We start from the raw sequence: 21,665 nt of genomic DNA, 5'->3' as shown, positions 1-21,665 counted from the left end.
TCCCAAAGGCTGGAGGGCACTGACTGCCAGGAGGCATGAATCCCCATTCATTATTTCCCTGCCCCAGGGGCAGGGCAGTGGCTGTGATTGGGCCCCGGCTGCCTGCAGTCTAGTGGAGGGTGTTAATTACCTGGGGCAGCTGGGAGCTGGCTTTAGGTCAGAGGATAAAGGGCCCCAGAGCAGCAGTTTCCCTCCAGGCTGGGTTTGCTGCAGGCAGGCAGGATGGGGCACAACCTCTGCTTTGCTCTCCTATCCTGGGCAGTCAGTAGGGTGGCCTGTTACAATTCCTGGGATTTTTCTAGGAGTGACTCAGCCATCTGGAGACCCACCCCCAGGGCTGAGCCCCCTCTCAGACAAGCCCATGTGCCCTCTCTTGCCCAGCCCTACCTTTGGTCTTGGGCAGATGCTTCCCAGCTCAGGGCTGTGTCCCCACTGCAGCCTGTAACGGTGCAGTGTGAGGAAGCTCAAAGGGTGATCACTGTGCACAGGGGTCTGTTTGGGATGAGGCAACTGACCAAAGCTGCTGACCTGAGCCTTGGCCCAGCTGCCTGCGGGTACACGTCCCTTAATGCTGCCGAAAACATGGTGACCTTTGCAGCTGGGCTCCATGAATGTGGCAGCACCTTGCAAGTAAGATGCCCCAAATGGGTACAGAATCTCTTTCCCCTCCCCAGTCTCCTCTTAGCATCAGACAAGAGCTCAGAGATGTACGTCTGGGATGGAGCATCGTAACTTTGGTTGTGATTAGAGCTGGTCAGATGGAGAGATTATTTGCAAGTACATTAACTAGCCCCAGTAGTGTTTCATTTGGACTGTTTACAATGCTGGTTATTCTCTCTCTGCAAACAGTCTTAGTCATACAAATTATCATGGAAATCAGACTTCAGCCTGAGCTGTCATTCTGTGATGGACACAACCCTGTCTTGTCTGGAAGTCCGGCATGTAAATTAAATTATGCTATGGGGTATTGGACCCAATACCATGTGGCTTAAGTGACCAAGGCACAGCTCCGGTATTAAAGCAGGTATATTATCTCCACTCCCAAGTGAGGTACAGGCTGAGACTTGTCCCCCCAATAGCAAACTTGTGAGAGGGATAAATGTGTCCTGTTCTCTAGGCTCTACCTACATCTAATCAGGGCTGGGAATCCCAAGAGACAGCAGTACCCTTTGTTAGGGGGCTTATTCCTTCACCCACTTACTTCCCTGGTCCTTCTCACATGAACAGAGAGCAACAATACCCAAAGTCCAAAGGTGCAAACAATTCGATGTTTATTGGGGTGAACTTCCAGCAGGCATGATTCCAGTTTCCTTCCTTAGTATCCTCCTTCCCAGCTCTCACACCACAGAGCCTTACACCTGTGTCCCTGTTCCCATTCCTACCCTTAGCCAAACATGATTCCAACTTCCTTACTCCCATTCCCATTTCCCCCTTTAGCAAAACATGATTCCAATTTTCTTACCCCCATTCCCTGTTCCCATCTCACACACCCACATGCCCATGCCCACCCCCACCCAGTCACTTCCTCATTGACTACAGATTATATAGTAAAACTTGAGTTCTGCTTAGCTATACCTTAACCAATCATTTTCCTGAAATTTAACTAACCAATCCTAACATATTGTAACATGATTATGTAACCAATTATATCCCACCACCTTAATTAGTTTACACCCAGCAAAATTAATTATACAGCAGACAGGAACAATCACAGAACCAGACAGAGATTATACAGACAAACAACAGCAAAGTGGGAACTATAATGACAAGACAATACAGAAGTGAGGATTTCACATCCCAGCTATTGATAAGTGAGTTCTTGCAAGACAGGATGCTATCAAACTAAGTTTCCTTTTACATTTTCTAGGCACTTCTCTTTCTCTGGAGGTGATAGGAACTATCAGGACAGGATTGTATTCCTAACAGCCAAATAGCACCTTATTTCAGTGTGACTAGTTTGGAATGTGAGGAGGTGACTGTTGGCTTCCCAGCTTATGGCTGCCTCTGCTGCTTAGCCAAAGGCCTTAGCCTAAGAACAGGGCCTCAGACTGTCACAGTAAGAGAAGGCCCTTACACCAGCAGACAGTGATTTTGACTCTTTCTTTTATACCTCTATCACTAGCCAAGTGATAAGAATACACCTAAATTCTTAGAGTATAGGCCTTTACAGACAGGTCTGAATATCTATATCCTAACACCCTTAACCGGGCCAGACCTTACACATGAGTGCAGCATGTTGGGTGCTAAGTACTCCTGGGGACCTGGCCTTCCTCTAGGTACCTGAACAGGAGCTGAGCTCTGCACAAAGTCTGGCCTTAATGAGGCTCAAACAGCTGGTAGATGCGGTGCTAGTCCCTCTGAGCTGCTGCCATTTTGTCTGGTCTCTGTTAGAGTCACTGGCCAAATGTGGCCAGGGCCATAGATGCTGGAACTAGGGGTGCTGGGGTTTATTTGGTTCAGTGGCTCTCAGCCCCTCCCCTGCACTATACAAATTGTTCCAGTGTCCCTGGCCAATGGTGCAAAAATTCAAAAGTCTGGGTGTCTGAGACTGGCCTAAGATCCTCAGCAGAGGCAGCTGCTGCGCCACCTGTGAGAACATGTGGGGGTGGAGAGTGGCAAGAGCTGCTGCCGAGAGTCCTTTGCCTGCTGGAGGAGCAGCAGGCTCCAAGGGCCATCTGTCTGGCTACATCTGGGAAGCACCCTCTGCCCAGGAAGAGTACAGCTTATTGAGGGACTCCTGTGCATCCCGTGCAGTATGGGGCCCCAACACATCCCAGTGCACTCCCAGTGCAGTCATTGTAGTGATGCATCATGGTGTTGCACTGCTCTGTCAAGGTGTTCAGGCACAGGTCATGATGGCATCTGCCCATTGCCACAGTCCTGGGACATGGGAGAGTGGGTGGTGCCTGGGAAGTATCACTAGAAGAGGTCAGGAACTGGAACTTCCATTCCGTGGGGAACTCTGAAACTTCCAACCTCTGTTCTAAGCTGGAACACAAGGAAATTTCCCACAACGAGAATTCCAGAAAATGTCTTTCTCTGGAACCAATGAAATATCTCATTTCTATCCTGTTGAGTCAATGTGCTTTGACTCCAGTGCGTTTAAAATATTAATCAAAACAAAACACTTTAACTTCTTGTTGAAATCGTTTCCATGAAACAGATTTCAGTGAAACTGCATGTTTTGATGGAAAACTGTTCTGTCAGGTTTTTTTCCAACCAGCTCTTAAGTACCATCACCTGGGTCAAACTGGGCTGATGGGCTCTGAGTTCTTGCAGATGTGGCTCTCAAGGCTTCCTTGAATGCTATTATTAGTGGTTGTAAATGACACCTTCATCTCCAGCCATCCTGTGAAAATTAAGACCTCTACTCTCCAGCTGGCCCTGTGGATCACCTATAGTCCCTTGGCTTCAAATCCTGCTAAGTTCAAAAGGGGAGGGGAAGAACACCAAGAGCAGCCAGATGGTGTATTGATCTCTGTACTCTCTACAGTAGAGTAACTCTTCAAACTATACAGCAGGGAAATAGCTTCATGCCCTGCCTTAGCTGTAGACAAGCTTGATTGCTAAACCTCACTGACAGGTTTCAGAGTAACAGCCATGTTAGTCTGTATTCGCAAAAAGAAAAGGAGTACTTGTGGCACCTTAGAGACTAACCAATTTATTTGAGCATAAGATTTCGTGAGCTACAGCTCACTTCATCGGATGCATACTGTGGAAAGTACAGAAGATCTCTTTATACACACAAACCATGAAAAAATGGGTGTTTACCAGTACAAAAGGTTTTCTCTCCCCCCACCCCACTCTCCTGCTGGTAATAGCTTATGTAAAATGATCACTCTCCTTACAATGTGTATGATAATCAAGGTGGGCCATTTCCAGCACAAATCCAGGGTTTAACAAGAACGTTGGGGGGGGGGTAGGAAAAAACAAGGGGAAATAGGTTACCTTGCATAATAACTTAGCCACTCCCAGTTTCTATTCAAGCCTAAGTTAATTGTATCCAATTTGCAAATGAATTCCAATTCAACAGTCTCTTGCTGGAGTCTGGTTTTGAAGTTTTTCTGTTGTAATATCGCAACTTTCATGTCTGTAATCGCGTGACCAGAGAGATTGAAGTGTTCTCCGACTGGTTTATGAATGTTCTAATTCTTGACATCTGATTTGTGTCCATTTATTCTTTTACGTAGAGACTGTCCAGTTTGACCAATGTACATGGCAGAGGGGCATTGGTGGCACATGATCGCATATATCACATTGGTGGATGTGCAGGTGAATGAGCCTCTGATAGAGTGGCTGATGTTATTAGGCCCTGTGATGGTGTCCCCTGAATAGATATGTGGGCACAGTTGGCAACGGGCTTTGTTGCAAGGATAGGTTCCTGGGTTAGTTGTTCTGTTGTGTGGTATGTGGTTGCTGGTGAGTATTTGCTTCAGTTTGGGGGGCTGTCTGTAGGCAAGGACTGGCCTGTCTCCCAAGATTTGTGAGAGTGTTGGGTCATCCTTCAGGATAGGTTGTAGATCCTTAATAATGCGTTGGAGGGGTTTTAGTTGGGGGCTGAAGGTGACAGCTAGTGGCGTTCTGTTATTTCCTTTGTTAGGCCTGTCCTGTAGTAGGTGACTTCTGGGAACTCTTCTGGCTCTATCAATCTGTTTCTTCACTTCCACAGGTGGGTATTGTAGTTGTAAGAATGCTTGATAGAGATCTTGTACGTGTTTGTCTCTGTCTGAGGGGTTGGAGCAAATGCAGTTGTATCGCAGAGCTTGGCTGTAGACAATGGATCATGTGGTGTGGTCAGGGTGAAAGCTGGAGGCATGTAGGTTTCCGGTATAGGGTGGTGTTTATGTGACCATTGTTTATTAGCACTGTAGTGTCCAGGAAGTGGATCTTGTGTGGACTGGACCAGGCTGAGGTTGATGGTGGGATGGAAATTGTTGAAATCATGGTGGAATTCCTCAAGGGCTTCTTTTCCATGGGTTCTAAGTCAGCCGTAAAAATGTTGGCATACTGTGGGGCCATGCGGGTACCCATAGCAGTGCCGCTGATTTGAAGGTATACATTGTCCCCAAATGTAAAATAGTTATGGGTAAGGAGAAAGTCACAAAGTTCAGCCACCAGGTTAGCCGTGACATTATCGGGGATAGTGTTCTTGATGGCTTGTAGTCCATCTTTGTGTGGCATGTTGGTGTAGAGGGCTTCTACGTCCATAGTGGCCAGGATGGTGTTTTCAGGAAGATCACTGATGGATTGTAGTTTCCTCAGGAAGTCAGTGGTGTCTCGAAGATAGCTGGGAGTGCTGGTAGTGTAGGGCCTGAGGAGGGAGTCTACATAGCCAGACAATCCTGCTGTCAGGGTGCCAATGCCTGAGATGATGGGGCGCCCAGGATTTCCAGGTTTATGGATCTTGGCTAGTAGATAGAATATCCCAGGTCGGGGTTCCAGGGGTATGTCTGTGCGGATTTGATCTTGTTCTTTTTCAGGGAGTTTCTTGAGCAAATGCTGTAGTTTCTTTTGGTAACTCTCAGTGGGATCAGAGGGTAATGGCTTGTAGAAAGTGGTGTTGGAGAGCTGCCGAGCAGCCTCTTGTTCATATTCCGACCTATTCATGATGACAACAGCACTTCCTTTGTCAGCATTTTTGATTATGATGTCAGAGTTGTTTCTTGAGGCTGTGGATGGCATTGTGTTCTGCACAGCTAAGGTTCTTGTTAAACCCTGGATTTGTGCTGGAAATGGCCCACCTTGATTATCATACACATTGTAAGGAGAGTGATTGCTTTAGATAAGCTATTACCAGCAGGAGAGTGGGATGGGGGGAGAGAAAACCTTTTGTAGTGGTAAACACCCATTTTTTCATGGTTTGTGTGTATAAAAAGATCTTCTATACTTTCCACAGTATGCATCCGATGAAGTGAGCTGTAGCTCACGAAAGCTTATACTCAAATAAATTGGTTAATCTCTAAGGTGCCACAAGTACTCCTTTTCTTTTTGCGAAACCTCACTGAGAGGCCAATAGGGCTCCTTAGTCAACTGAATTGCCTGTCTCACAGCTGTCACTCGTAAAAGCTAGTCAAGTAACTCCAAGAAATGGTAGGGAAGCTGTGGCACCCAGAGCTTGTCTCCCATTACGGCTAGGGTGCCCAATGTCCTTCCAGAGCTAAGAGCACAGCTGCTGTCTGGTGCCTGTAGCCCTGTGAGGCACGGTGTAGGGCTTTAGGTTTCAGGAATTGGAGGTACCATTCTGACTGTACCTCCTGTACCTTTGGGGCCTAGGTGCTCTGCCTTGTGACAGATAAAAGACTAGGCCCTGCTGCCAGCTCTAGGGGGTTGGAGACAGCTTGTAAACCATATTTAATTTGATGGGCCTTGATCTTATTAAAGGTCACTACAGTTAGTCAAAGGCATATTTGGCTGAACAGATTTAACAAAAAATCTCTCTTAGGGTGAAGCCACCCTGAGAGAAACCCATGCTCTACAATGCCCAAACTGCACACTGCTGGGAGCTAGTAACCTTTGGCCAAGGGGTGGGCTTGGCTGCACTGTTGAGAAGAGGCTGCTCCTGCGGCCTCTCTTGTGGACCAGAATGCAGTTGTCCTGTCCCAGTAGTACAGAGCTTTCTTCTGAGCTTTGGTGCTGCTGATAGGGGAAGGGCCACTACCAAGCTCTATAGTCTAATAATCAGTGATGGAGCCAAGCTTTGGCTGTCTTCTGTGCTGCCCATGGGGAGGGTGGGTGCAGGGGGAAGAATGTTGCTTCTATTGAACTGTAGAAGTCTTGCCAGCTTCATCCTGTTAACATGGTATTAACCGCCCCACTGTCTGCCTCTCCCCAGATGATCCCAGATTACCTGGTCTACAGCACAAGCCTGCCCTACAGCTCCACCCCTGCCAGCAACCGAACAATCCTGAGAACGAGTCCAGCTGTGATCCCTATTGAGTGTCACTATCCCAGGTGACAAGTATCAGGGGGCTACAACAGTGGTACCCTCAACTCACCTAACAATATTTTTAATCTATCCAACCACACACTTAGCCCGGTGGAAGAGTCTGTCCTATTTCGGGGACTCTCTTTCTGCCCCACCACCCCCACAAACATGCTACAGTTCTGCGGTGATCTGGAAGCCTACTTTCGTCGTCTCCGACTTAAGGAATATTTTCAACACACCATTGTACAGTGCACTGACCCACAGGAACCCTCCTACCAACACTACAAGAAGAAGAATTCTGGGTGGACTCCTCCTGACGGTCGAAATGACAGACTGGACTTCTACACAGAGTGCTTCCGCAGACGTGCACAGACTGAAATTGTGAACAAACAGCATCACTTGCCCCATAACTTCAACCGTACAGAACGCAACGCCATCCACAGCCTCAGAAACAACTCTGACATTATAATCAAAGGGGCTGACAAAAGAGGTGCTGTAGTCATAATGAACAGGTCGGATTATGAATAGAGGCTGCCAGGCAACTCTCCAACACCACATTCTACAGGCCACTGTCCTCTGACCCCACTGAGGAGTACCAAAAGAAACTAGACCATCTGCTCAAGAAACTCCCTGCTACAGCACGGGAACAAATTTACACGGACACACCCCCAGAGCCCCGATTAGGGGTATTCTATCTGCTACCCAAGATTCATAAACCTGAAAATCCTGGACGCCCCATCATCTCAGGCATCGGCACTCTTACAGCAGGATTATCTGGCTATTTGGACTCTCTCCTCAGACCCTACGCTACCAGCACTCCTAGCTATCTTTTAGACACGACCGACTTCCTGAGGAAACTACAATGCATTGGTGATCTTCCTGTGTGGCGGTTCAATGATGAGACAGAACACAGCGTTATGCAAGCAAGCAGGCTGGTCAGCTGAGATGGGCTGTTCTGCCCCCCCGCCTTCCACCTTCTCCTTTTATTATATTTCTCCCCCCTAAGCATTACACACTGCTACCGCAAAAAGATACACAAAGGAATGTATGACGTTGATTAATATACTTATTTACCATCCTTTATCTACTACAATCCTGGTTCTCAGGCCTTGAGCCCAGGCTAAGAAAGCTTCCCACAGTTGCTGTCCCAACAATCAAGTTCTCATGGTTCATATCTAGCCCTTGTCCTTGGATAGAGCAATGTGTGCATTGCTTCTACAAAACAGTCAGGGTGTGCCCTGCCTGTTTCCAGGTGGAATAGCTAAACATGAACCCTTCATCCCCCTGTTTTTTATTTAATGATATTTGGCCATCTCATGGTAGCCGTCAATTTGTTTTGTCATGCTATTTAACTCCCAGACAGACAAGGACATAACCTGGGGAGCTTTCCAGGGCGAAATTTTACAAAGTCTTAACAAGGAAGGAATACATTGTACACAGCAGCAGCAAAAAATAAGCCCAATGATTACAAACACAGAATAACCAAAAAGCTGTCGCAGCCATTCTAGAGAGGGCAGCCAACCTGTAAGCCAATTCCAAAAACCCTCAAACCCCAGATCTTGGCGTATGTATGTTGTAAGACTGGCCAATTCAGCCAGTCTAGTTTCTATGGAGCGACTATTATCAGTTAAATTAAAGCAACACATGTGCTGAAATGTGGAGCAGCCTAGATGGTGTTTCAGGAGCAGAAAATCAATGGCTGCTCTGTTATCCAAAATTGCATCCCTTAATTCGTGTTGTTCTGTGTTAAGTAAGGCAATAGCCTGGGATGTTGTATTAATTGCCTTTGCTGCAAAGCATGCCAGGTTATTTAAAGTTCTGGCGGAATACATAGCAAGCGCGGGGACCCCAACAATAGAGGCCGCTAAGGCAGTATACTCAGCACGACTAAAAAGCTCAACATCTGCAATACAATCATCTGAAAGGGGTACACTTCTTTTACTACGGTTTTGACCAGCAAAAGGCAATATAAGTGTCATTCTACTAAGACAGCAAAGGGTGCCATCACTTAAATTTGCAGGAATATAATTAAAGGTGCGTGAACCGCAAGTAAAAAACCATCCTGATGGTAGGATGATATGGCCATAATTATATGAAACATTAACAGCATGGGAACAATTTAAAAGGGGTTGAGAAATTTTTCGACAGCCCAAGGGCACCTTTGTACTAGTGCAGTTAACTACACGCGCACAGGTGACATTGTGAGCCCCGGCCGGGTATGGTGTGTGGAGGGATATAGCCGTGCGAGGCAGAGTATAGTTGGCTGGGCCCCAATTAGCCATGCTAGAGTACTGGGAGGAAAGATTCGCATAAGCAGAGAACAGTGTCTTATTCTCCATCTCCTCAGGGTGATGACATACTGGAATAAGGCATGTACCTAACAAATCTCCGTCTGCTACAGAATTAGATAGACAAAAGTGGGTAACATTTGCTATTGAAGCCAATCTTTCCCATATGTTATATGTCATTCGGGCTCGTAACGGGGGAAGCGCTTCCGAGCCAACCCCTACAGGAAATAGCAGGCACAAAAGGCACACAATCATCACAGAATTAGCAGTGATTTGGGCGAGAATCGCCACAAACAAAGTCTCAGGAGTCTCTGGCTGTTGATCTGCTGCCAGTCTTCGTTGGGCCGCGGCGACCAATGCTTTTACTGCTCCCCATGTCACAGGCCGGTTTGGGACACTACGCCTCCTCCGTTTCCGTCCCGTCGTTGTCGACTCGGGGGGCAACGCGGTCTCCTCCAAAGTCAGCTGAAACTCTGGTATGGGATTCGACAGTCCCTGGTGCCACGCCATGCTGCTTCAGTGCCGGTCGCACACACCGAGCTGGAACCCACAACGGTCCTGCAGGGAGAGACACAGCAGCATATCCCCGACCCCAAGTGATTAGAGGTACTGGGCCCAGCCACTGTGGATCGGGCAGCTGACGGTAAAAGACACGCGGTCTTTCCAGTACCTCAGATTTGTGAAAATGCCTATCCGCAGGGGTCTGCTGATCTGCATTCAGTGTTAAATTATTTAAAGTAAACAAAAGGATATGCATTTGTTGTTGAATGTCTCCTAAGGTTCGGAGACGCAGCTCCCCTTGTTTTAATTGTTTATCTAGCAAGGTTTTGAGTGTGCAATGGGCACGTTCAACAATGGCTTGGCCCGTGGAATTATAAGGGATTCCGTGTTTAAGACGGACGTCCCAGCAGGCACAAAAGGTGGAGAGGGCTGCAGAGCAGTAAGCTGGGGCATTATCTGTTTTAATTTGGCAGGGGCGACCCATAACGGAAAAGCAGGCCAGCAAATGGTGAATAACTTTGGTAGTGGCTTCCCCACGTTGTGGGGTTGCCCAAAGGAAGCCTGAATAAGTATCAACGGAAACATGTAAAAACGAATAGGGGCAAAATTATGGCACATGAGTAACATCCATTTGCCACAGCTGATTTGCTGCGGTACCTCGGGGGTTAACGGCATAAGAAAAAGTAGGAGCAGCAGCAGCACAGTCGGGGCAGGAACGAACAATGGAACGTGCATGATCAGCAGGAATGTGAAACTGCCGGGCCAAAACAGAGGCAGACTGATGAAAAAAGGCATGGCTTTCAATGGGGTCAGAAAAAAGGGAATTTACCTGACCACGCAACGCGCGATCGGCGCGTGCATTGCCCTCAGTGAGTGGCCCAGGCAGAGGGGTATGACTGCGAATATGAGCAACAAAGTAAGGGAAATGACGAGTGGCAAGAAGGTGCTGCAAAGACAAAAACAGGCGAAGGAGGTCTGCATCAACCTGAGGGGTAATGAGGGCAAGGGGTAAATGATCAATTACCTGATAAACATAATGGGTATCCACAATTAAATTAAAGGGACAATCAACAAAAAGTTGAAAGGCCAAAATAACAGCAGCCAATTCTGAACGCTGTGCAGAACACTGAGGCAGTGTAAAACGAGAATGCCAACGAGGGGGGTCACCCAACTGATAAGTGACTACACCTCGGTGGGGAGAGCCATCAGTAAAAAGAGTGACAGCGGAAACAATGGGTTGAGAGCGGCTAAGACGATGAACAACTAGGGGCACCTTTTGGGTAATGACCAACCGAGGATCTTTTGGAGGATTGTAAGAAATCTCTCCCACATAATCAAAAAGAGCAACCTGCCAGGCCAAGGAGGTGTGGCACAAAGAGTCAAATTCAGTACGGGACAAGGGGAGCACAATGGCAACTAAATCAGTGCCAGTGAGTTGCACTGCACGGTGGCGGGCTTTACGAACAAGATCAGATAGGGCATCTAAATACGGATAAATATTTCAAGGGGGGGTGGATGAAAGGTACAGCCACTCTATAATAGAGACGGCTGTGTCTGTACGGGGTACAAACAGAGCCGTAGTTGGCGTATGAGGGGTGGCAAGAAGAACCAATCGCAAGGGACGGACCTCTGGGAGTCTGTCCACAAACTGCTGACTCAATGCTGCATTGATTTGTCGAATGCAGGCAGTATGCTTTTCAGTGATGGCAATAACCGCACCCGGTGCCCGGGCTCCACGCAGGAGCTCGAACAATGGCTGCAGCATTGAAGTGGGGAGAAGAAAGTAGGGCCGAATCCAATTTAAATGGCCCAAAATCTGTTGTAATTTAACAAGGGTTAGGGGTTGAGGTAGAATTAATTCCGGACGAACCGGAGCAGCATAGGTTTGTAAAACCTTATATCCGAGGTAGTGGTAGGGATAAGAGCGTTGGATTTTTTCTGGTGCCACTAACAGGCCATTTTGGCCGAGAATCTGAGATAAAGATTCAAGCTGTTGTGCCGTGACCCGGGGACCACTTAGCAAAATGTCATCCATGTAAGGGTAGACCTTTAGCGAAGGGTACCAGGCACGGAAAGGGGCAAGGGCCCGATCCACAAAAAGCTGACACAAGGTTGGACTATTTTGCATTCCCTGGGGCAAGACCTTCCACTGATACCTTTGAGAGGGTTGTTGATTATTATATTGTGGCACCGTAAATGCAAATTTTTCGCGATCTTGAGGGCAAAGGGGGATGGTGAAAAAACAATCTTTTAAATCTAACACACAAAGTTGATCGGTTTGAGGAATTAAATTTGGATTTGGTAAGCCAAATTGCAAGGGGCCCATAGGTTGGATGCGTTTATTTATTTCCCTTAAATCATGTAACAGCCGCCAAGCACCAGATTTTTTCTTAATAACAAACACCGGGGTGTTCCAGGGACTAGTGGAGCTCTCCAGTCGCTGTGCTTGCAAATGCTGTTGCACAAGCGAATGAAGTGCTTTTAGCTTTTCTAGAGGGAGGGGCCACTGATCAATCCATACGGGCTCTAAGGATTGCCATACCAAGGGTAAGGCGGAGGGCACGGTGGGTGAGGGAGGGTTTTGGGCCATCAGATGTTAATATCGAGGGTGGTGTCTAACTTTGTAAGTAAATCACGGCCCCAAATATTGAGGTGGACAGGGAGTACAAAAGGGCGGATAGTAGCAAGGGTACGGCCTCCCGGTTTAGAGACTGTGACCCAAGACAAACTGTGGCGCCCGGGTTTACTACCCCCTATCCCCCACAATTCTTTAGAAGGAACCGTAGGCCAACTAACCGGCCACTCCAGATCACGAATCACCGTAACGTCAGCTCCAGTGTCCACCAGACCTGTAAAAGGAACATCATTTAAGAGAAGTGTTAACTGAGGTTTCGAGGAGCAGACTGACATTGTCAGAGCAACAAGTGGAGAAGACGCGCTGTGAGACGGCGAGTGAGACAACGTCGATCCAAAGCCGCCTCCGCCCCGAGTTCGATCCTCGGCAGCTGGCACCTGATAGGGGACTAAAATCAATTGTGCAATTGACCGTCCACGCGGGAGCGACTGTGGAAGATGAGTCCACACCTGAACCTTAATAATGCCAGTGTAATCAGCATCAATGACCCCTGGAATGACAAAAAAGCCCTGTTTCCCAGCATGTGAGCGAGGGAGAACAAGACCTACAAAGCCGGCAGGGAGAGGTCCCGTCACCTGTGTAGGTATGGCACAGACCTCCCCTGGCAGCCGAAAGTCAGTGTCCTCCTGCATGATCAAATCAAGCCCTGCACTTCCAGCAGTCGCCGCCCTCATAGAGTCTACAGATTTTAAGGCAGAGGAGCGGTTGTCTGAGTGGGAAACACCCCCGTTTGGCCCTGGGTTCGGGGGGGACCCGTCGCGCGGTTTCCCGACCCGCTACGACACTGATTAGCCCAGTGATAACCTTTCCCACACTTGGGGCACTTCTTGGAGGGTCGGGCTGGTGCCTTAGATGAGCGGCACTCCCGCTGAAAATGACCCTCCTTACCACAGCGGTAACAACGCTTCCCCTCCTTCCCGGTTTTTCTCAGGGCGGCAGCCAGAACTCCAGCCTTGTGGGCTTGTGTGCCAATGTTCTGGCACGCCCGCAGCATGTCTGAGAGCTCTAAAATACCAGAGGCTTGCGCTGCCTGGAGAGCACGGCGGCAATCCTCGTTTGCATTTTCAACTGCCAATTTTAACAGGAGCTCGTGAGCTGCCTCAGTGTTATCCACCTGTCGGAGGATAGCCTCATGCAATCTGTTGGTAAAATCCAAAAAGGACTCTGAGGCACCCTGACGGATACTGACAAAGCTTTTGGTAGGCTTGCCTGAATCCGGGACCTTCTTGAAAGCATGCTGGGCACAGGTGGAAATAATGGGGAAGACGGCCTGAGGGAGTTGAGACTGCATCTCAATAGTAGCAAACGGGCCCTCCCCTGCCAAATGCTCATAAATGATACCGTGCTCTCTATGTACCTGAGCTTGGCGTTCTGCCATCTGCCGATACTCACTAAGCCAAATAACATACTGACTGGGTGATAACATCATGCGCAGCAGCGTTTTCCAATCCTCAGGGATTAGGGAGTACCCAGTACCTATCCCTTCAATGAGACCACGCACAAAGGTGCTAGTCAGGCCAAACTCACAAATTGCTTTCTTTACCTCTCTAACCACCGAGTATGGCAAAGTGGTCCAGGTGCCCACGGGGTTGCCCTGGTCATCATTCTGCCAGGTCACCGGGCAAACTGAGACCAGATCAGCCAGCTCCTCCGCTGTAAGATCTGATCGAGCTTTCGCTGCGTGAACCATTTGTTGCACCAGCGAAAGCTTCTGAGCAGATGCAGATGACCCTCCGGGGGGCCCCAGAGCATGGGGCCCCACGGGGGGAGGGTGATCACACACTGGCTCCGGTGGGGAAGGCAAGGGAGGCGGTGGTAATGAAGACACTGGGGGCAAATCAGGGAGAGGGGGGGCTGTGGGTACAGGAGAGGGTCTTTCCGAAGCGACACGCTGGGTTGCATCAGTAGAAGGGGGGAGAGCTCCAACGGGGATGGCTACAGGAGCCGACGGGCGTGGCGAGATCACCAGCCTCGTGAAAGAGGGCCTATCCGAGGTGACACGCAGTATTGCGTTGCGACAGAGGTGCCAGGCATGTAAAGCCTGCACGGGCGCCCGAGGCTCTTCGTGCAATGTCTGGCCCAATTGCTCCCAGTCTGCTAGCTTAAGGCTTCCAGCTTCAGGGTACCACGGGCACTGGGCACGCACCTCCTGTAGCAGGAGAGTAAGTGCTCGAGCCGGGCAGTCATGCTGAGCCTTACGCAGCAAATACTGCAGCTCATTGCGGTGTTGCACTTGCAAAGCAGAGAGGGAGCTTCCCATACTTACCACAATGAAAAATACTCACCGGGATCCACGAAGCGGATGAGTGACGCGTCTGAAACCCTTGCCGGGCGAGGTGAGTGCTGAGGGCCCCACATTTGGGCGCCAGTTGTGGCGGTTCAATGATGAGACAGAACACAGCGTTATGCAAGCAAGCAGGCTGGTCAGCTGAGATGGGCTGTTCTGCCCCCCCGCCTTCCACCTTCTCCTTTTATTATATTTCTCCCCCCTTAGCATTACACACTGCTACCGCAAAAAGATACACAAAGGAATGTATGACGTTGATTAATATACTTATTTACCATCCTTTATCTACTACAATCCTGGTTCTCAGGCCTTGAGCCCAGGCTAAGAAAGCTTCCCACAGTTGCTGTCCCAACAATCAAGTTCTCATGGTTCATATCTAGCCCTTGTCCTTGGATAGAGCAATGTGTGCATTGCTTCTACAAAACAGTCAGGGTGTGCCCTGCCTGTTTCCAGGTGGAATAGCTAAACATGAACCCTTCATTCCTGAAAACACCATCCTGGCCACCATGGATGTAGAAGCTCTTTATACCAATATTCCACATGAGGATGGACTACAAGCTGTCAAGAACAGTATCCCTGATGAGGCCAAGGCACACCTGGTGGTTGAGCTTTGTAACTTTGTCCTCACCCACAACCATTTCAGATTTGGGGACAACTTATACCTTCAAGTCAGCGGTACTGCTATGGGTACCCACATGGCCCCACAGTATGCCAACATCTGTATGGCTGACTTAGAGCAACGCTTCCTCAGCTCTTGTCCCCTAGCGCCCCTCCTCTACTTGCACTACATTGATGACATCTTCATCATATGAACCCATGGGAAGGAGGCCCTTGAAGAATTCCACCGGGATTTCAACAATTTCCATCCCACCATCAATCTCAGCCTGGACCAGTCCACACAAGAGATCCACTTCTTGGACACTACAGTGCAAATAAGTGATGGTCACATAAACACCACCCAATACCGGAAACCTACTGACCGCTATACTTACCTACATGCCTCCAGCTTCCATCCAGGACACATCACACGATCCATTGTCTATAGCCAAGCCCTAAAATACAACAAAATTTGCTCTAATCCCTCAGACAGAGACAAACACCTACAAAATCTTTTTATCAAGCATTCTTAAAACTATACTACCCACCTGAGGAAGTGAGGAAATAGATTGACAGAATGAGATGGGTGCCCAGAAGTCACCTACTACAGGACAGGCCCAACAAGGAAAATAACAGAATGCTACTGGCCATCACATACAGCCCCCAACTAAAACCTCTCCAGCACATTATCAATGATCTACAACTTATCCTGGAAAACTATCCCTCACTCTCCCAGACCTTGGGGGGCAGGCCAGTCCTTGCTTACAGACAGCCCCCCAACCTGAAGCAAATACTCACCAGCAACTACACACCACACCACAGAAACACTAACTCAGGAATCAATCCCTGTAGCAAATCTCGTTGCCTATTCTGTCCCCATATCTACTCTAATGACAGGTTTCAGAGTAACAGCCGTGTTAGTCTGTATTTGCAAAAAGAAAAGGAGTACTTGTGGCACCTTAGAGACTAACCAATTTATTTGAGCATAAGCGTTCGTGAGCTACAGCTCACTTCATCGGATGCATCCGATGTAGCTGTAGCTCACGAAAGCTCATGCTCAAATAAATTGGTTAGTCTCTAAGGTGCCACAAGTACTCCTTTTCTTTTTCTATCTACTCCAGTGACACCATCAGAGGACCCAACCACATCAGCCACACCATCAGAGGCTCATTCACCTGCATGTCTACTAATGTGATATATGCCATCATGTGCCAGCAATGCCCCTCTGCCATGTACATTGGCCAAACTAGACAGTCCCTACGTAAAAGAACAAATGGACACAAATCGGACATCAGGAATGGTAACACACAAAAGCCAGCTGTAGAACTCTTCAGTCTTCCTGGACATTCTATAACAGATTTAAAAGTAGCTACTCTTGAACAAAAAACTTCAGAAACAGACTTCAAAGAGAAACAGCAGAACTAAATAAAATTCATTTGCAAATTTAACACTATTAATTTGGGCTTCAATAGGGACTGGGAGTGGCTGGCTCATTACAGAAACAGCTTTGCGTCTCCTGGAATTGACACTTCCTCATCTATTGTTGGGAGTGGATTACATCCACTCTGATCAAATTGGCCCTGTCAACACTGGTTCTCCACTTGTGAGGTAACTCCCTTCTCTTCATGTGTCAGTATATTTATGTCTGCATCTGAAGAAGTGAGGTTTTTAGCCACGAAAGCTTATGCTCAAATAAATCTGTTAGTCTTTAAGGTGCCACCGGACTCCTTGTTGTTTTTTATCCCAGGTGGGTGACTGAGATGCTGTCATAACCATACAGCTAAGGGTAGCTTAGAATTCCTCCTTACTTGTAAGGGGTTAAGAAGCTCAAATAACCTGGTTGGCACCTGACCAAAAGGACCAATGGGGAAAGGCTTTGTTTTGGTGTGTTCTTTTGGGAAGCAGAGAAGCATCAGGTAGGAAAACTCCTTCTCCTAAAACCATCCTAAAAGCCTCTCATATTACAAAAATTGTAAGTAAAAGGCAGGCAAGGCATGTTAGATTATCTTTTGTTCTGCTTGTGAATTTTTCCTTTGCTGGAGGGAGGTTTATTCCCGTTTTTTGTAACTTGAAAACTAAGCCTAGAGGAACTTCTGCTGTGTTTTTGAATCTTTTGTTACTGTGTAAAGTTATTTTCCATCCTGATTTTACACAGGTGATTTTTACCTTTTTTTTTAAAAATAAAATCCTTCTTTTGAGAACCTGACTGATTTCTCTATTGTCTTAAGACCCAGGGGTTTGGGTCTGTGATCACTTTGTAACCAATTGGTTAGGATATTATTCTCAAGCATCCCCAGGAAAGGGGATGTAAGGGCTTGGGGGGATATTTTGGGGGAATAGGAACTCCAAGTGGTCCTTTCTCTGATTCTTTGTTAAATCACTTGGTGGTGGCAGGGTACCCTCCAAGGGCAAAGAATTTGTGCCTTGGGAAGTTTTAACCTAAGCTGTAGAAATAAGCTTAGGGGGTCTTTCATGCAGGTCCCCACATCTGTACCCTAGAGTTCAGAGTGTGGAGGGAACCCTGACAGATTCTCTGTCCCTATCGCTTGCGTCCAGTCCCTGTCCTAGGAGCAGGTTCAGCATCTGAGGTTTCCTCCTCTCCCAGGAAGGACAATGTGAGCAGTAGAGCCATCAAGCTGACATGGGTTCCCTTCAGCTCTACCCTGTCTGCGGAGGAGAGGCTGGATTTCTCCCTGCACCTGATGTAGGTGCAAGTTTACTTAAGAAAAGGAAGCACTATTCACTCTGATAGCACAACCACTTCCACTAGGGATGGACTGCAGCGGCAGCTGCCACACTCTAAATCTCCCAAGGTTTGAGTATTTCTGAATGGCAGAGCAATGATGTGCTTGCAGCAGGAACTTCTCTCCCAAGAAGAATAATTCCTTTCCCATGGTATACTAGTGCAGGGTTCTCAAACACGCGGCCCGTGGGGTTATTTTCTGTGGTTCACCAGCCCCCCCTTCTCTCTCTGCTGCACCCCGCACAGCTCCTGCACCCCACCCCCTGCCCTGAGCCGTCTGCCGCACCCTGCACCCTGACCCCCTGCCCTGAGCCCCCTGATGCACCCTGCACCCCTCCTGCACCCCAACCCCCTGCCCTAAGCCCCCTGCCACACCCTGCACCCCTCCTGCACCCCCTGGGGGAAGGGAGGGGGTGGAGTTGGGGTGGGGATTTCAGGGAAGGGGTTGGAATGGGGGCAGGGAAGGGGTGGGAAGAGGCGGGGCAGGGGCAGGGCCTCACAGAAGGGGTGGAGTGGGGGAGGGGCCAGGGCAGCGGGGGGTGGTGGTCAGTGGTGCGGCCCTCAGGCCAATGTACTCGTCCTCATATGGCCCTCGTGGTCATTTGAGTTTGAGATCCCTGTACTAGTGTCTAGGCCCTTCCCTAGCTGATTTATACTGTCCCTTGGACAGTCAGGGCCTCATAAAGCACCCAGCACCTTTGAAATTCTTCATGGTGAACTTGCCTTGCAGATGACTGGAGCACTGAGAGACCCTCCAATGGATTCCAGCTTGGGGAGGTCATGCATATCCAAGCTGATGTTAGCACTGGGAACCATGTGGCTTTGAGGCTCTTTGTGGAGAGCTGTGTGGCTACCCTGAGCCCAGACAGGGACTCCTCTCCCAGCTATGCTGTCATTGACTTTAATGGGTAAGAGCTGGGGCGTCCCTTCTAGGGGATATTTACCGATGTAGCTGGTAAGGAACTATGCTTGGTTAGCACCTCATTGACCATGACTCTTGTGTCTAGCTGCCTGTTGGATGGGAAATCAGATGATTTCCCATCTCAGCCTTCGTATCCCCCAGGCCCAGGCAGGACATGCTGAAATTCATGGTGGATGCGTTCAGGTTTGCAGGAGACACCAGCAATTTGGTGAGATGCCTTTATCCCTCTCCTGAGTCTGCTAATCTGATCAGAGCAAGGCAAAACTTTTTTTCAGCCAAGACTTCTTTGCTGAAAATGTGAACTTGGGCTAACAAATAATTCAGTGAACAAAAACTATAAAATAAAAACATTTGGTTCTGACACTTTCAAAATAACTTTTATTCAAAACAACTTTGTTTAAATCTTAGTGTTTTTATAAAGTAAAAACTTCAAATGAAACAACTCACTTTGGGTCAAGTGAAATGCTTTGTTTGACCCAATCCAAAATTTTTTTAACTTAGTTTTTTGGTTCACTGGCCAAACCAACTAGCACAGCTGTAATGCTGGCTAAACAGATTTATTGTAACTAACCTCTGGGATGATCCCCATGCTTTCACTCCCTCTTCAGATCTACATCACCTGACATTTGAAGGTCACCTCAGCTGACCAAGCTCCAGATCCCTTGAACAAGGCTTGTTCCTTCTACAAAGCCGGCAATTTGTGAGTAGCTGGAGTAAAACATAAAGAAGGGGGAAATGGACCCAGAGAACAATTCTCACTCTAGCTCATGCTCTGTTCCAGCTGGTCTCCAGTGGAAGGCGCCAGAAACATCTGCAGCTGCTGTGAGACTGGGAACTGTGGACAACTTGGACAGTCCAGGAGAGTGAACACTCTGGACAGCTGGCCGGGAAGGCGCTTCCAGAGAGAGATGCCTTCTAGGAATCGTGAGCTGTCTAATGCACTGTGTTTACTGAATGGGGTGGCCATGTCTTCCAGTTGAGATGGTATCATTCAGACTGTCAACGGCAGTTATCCCAAATCCAGGGTTGAGAGGAAGGACTGGACTGGGACTTGGGGAGAAGCTAGGAGTCAGGATCAGGCCCCCATCTGACCCTGGGTGAGTCATGCAGTCTCTGTACCTCCTTCCCCTCCATCTATAAAAGAAACTCTTATTAACCCTGCTCTCCCAGGAGCTGAGGACTAGTGGCCTAAAGAAAATGAGCACCATAAAGTCATTCCACTCAGACCTGGGCGTTTTACTAATCTTCATTCACATCTCATCTCTATCCAGATGGGTCTTCAGTATCAGGATCTGAGGCTGATGTTGCAGTCGGACCACTGTTCATCCTTGACCCAGCTCAAGGCTTGTGGGGTCCCTCAGAAGGCCAAGTGGCAGCACTGAAGATGTCATTGCAGGGTATGGAGGCCATTAACTGATGGGAGAAGTGGGTAGAAAGCTCCTTGCTCATGCTGTAAACTAACTTCTTTTCTCTACAGGTGCAGCAGAGGGGCCCAGCTTGATGGTGGGCTAGCAGTGGTGGCAGCAGCCTTGGCTGTGGCCTTAGTTGCCCTGGGATTCTGTCTTGTGTACAAAAAATGCAGCCGTCCTAATTCCTGAGCTGTCCTGTAACAGCAGCTCTGCAATAAAGAGAACTCAACTGTAGTCTGGCTAACGTGTCTCTCCTTACTGCAGACACTGGGTCAGGGAGGGACAGAACTGGTGGATGCAACTTGGCAACAAGGCAAACAACTGCTGCTGGGATTGAAGGCTGAAGGATTCTGGCTGTGCACCAGGACACATGTGAATACACTAGTCCTTTCTATCTCTCTGGGATGTCCAGCTGACAGCTAAATGTCTACAGTAACTTCTAAAAGACATGGTTGGGTCCCTCTTAATTCCCCTCTTGACAGAACTAGCTCTGCTTGTGGACAGGTGCTATTGTCATGCAGCCCTTCTGTCCCTCCGAGCACTCCTTCTGAGTTGTTTTGTGGTGGGTGCTGTGTACTGACCCACCTTATCTAACTCCTCATTCTAAACCAGGGGTGGGCAAACTATGGTTCGTGGGCCACATCCGGCCTGCTAACTGATTTTATCTGGCCCTCGAGCTCCCGCTGGGGAGAGGGATCTGGGGCTTGCCCCACTCTTGCGCTCCAGTCGGGGAGTGGGGTTGGGGGGGCGCTCTGCACAGCTCCCGGAAGCAGCGGCATGTTCCCTCTATTGCTCCTATGTGTAGGGGCAGCCAGGGGCCTCCACACACTGCCCCCACCACAAGCAGCTCCCGTTGGCTGGGAACTGCGGCCACTGGGGAGCTGCTGGGAGGCACTTGCAGATGGGGCAGCATGTAGAGTCACCTGGCTGAGCTTCCGCATGGGAGCTGGAGTGGGAACATGGCGCTGCTTCTGGAAGCTGCTTCATAGAATCATAGAATCACAGGGTGGGAAGGGACCTCAGGAGGTCATCTAGTCCAACCCCCTGCTCAAAGCAGGACCAATCCCCAATTTTTGCCCCAGATCCCTAAATGGCCCCCTCAAGGATTGAACTCACAACCCTGGGTTTAGCAGGCCAATGCTCAAACCACTGAGCTATCCCTCCCCCAGGTAAGCGCCACCTGGAGACTTCCCCCCTCACTCCCTCCTGGGCCCCAACCCACTGCCCCAGCCCTGATCCCCCTCCTGCCCTCCAAACCCAACTATCCCAACCTCCCTGCACCCCCAGCCAGAACCCTCATCCCCTCCCAACCCCCTGCCCCAGCCCAGAGCCCCCTTCTGCACCCTGAAACTCCTCAT

At 48.8% G+C, this 21,665-nt stretch overlaps 1 pseudogene; it reads left to right on the top strand.

Moving 5' to 3' along the window:
- The first annotated feature begins 222 nt into the window (after nt 1–222).
- On the top strand, nt 223–20,315 carry LOC125644035 (zona pellucida sperm-binding protein 3-like; annotated as a pseudogene).
- Nucleotides 20,316–21,665: the final 1,350 nt, after the last annotated feature.

This window comes from Caretta caretta, chromosome 10, assembly GCF_965140235.1.
Source record: "Caretta caretta isolate rCarCar2 chromosome 10, rCarCar1.hap1, whole genome shotgun sequence".
NCBI lineage: Eukaryota > Metazoa > Chordata > Testudines > Cheloniidae > Caretta > Caretta caretta.
Note: the sequence above shows the minus strand (reverse complement) of the source record. Positions and strands in the feature narration are given on the sequence as shown.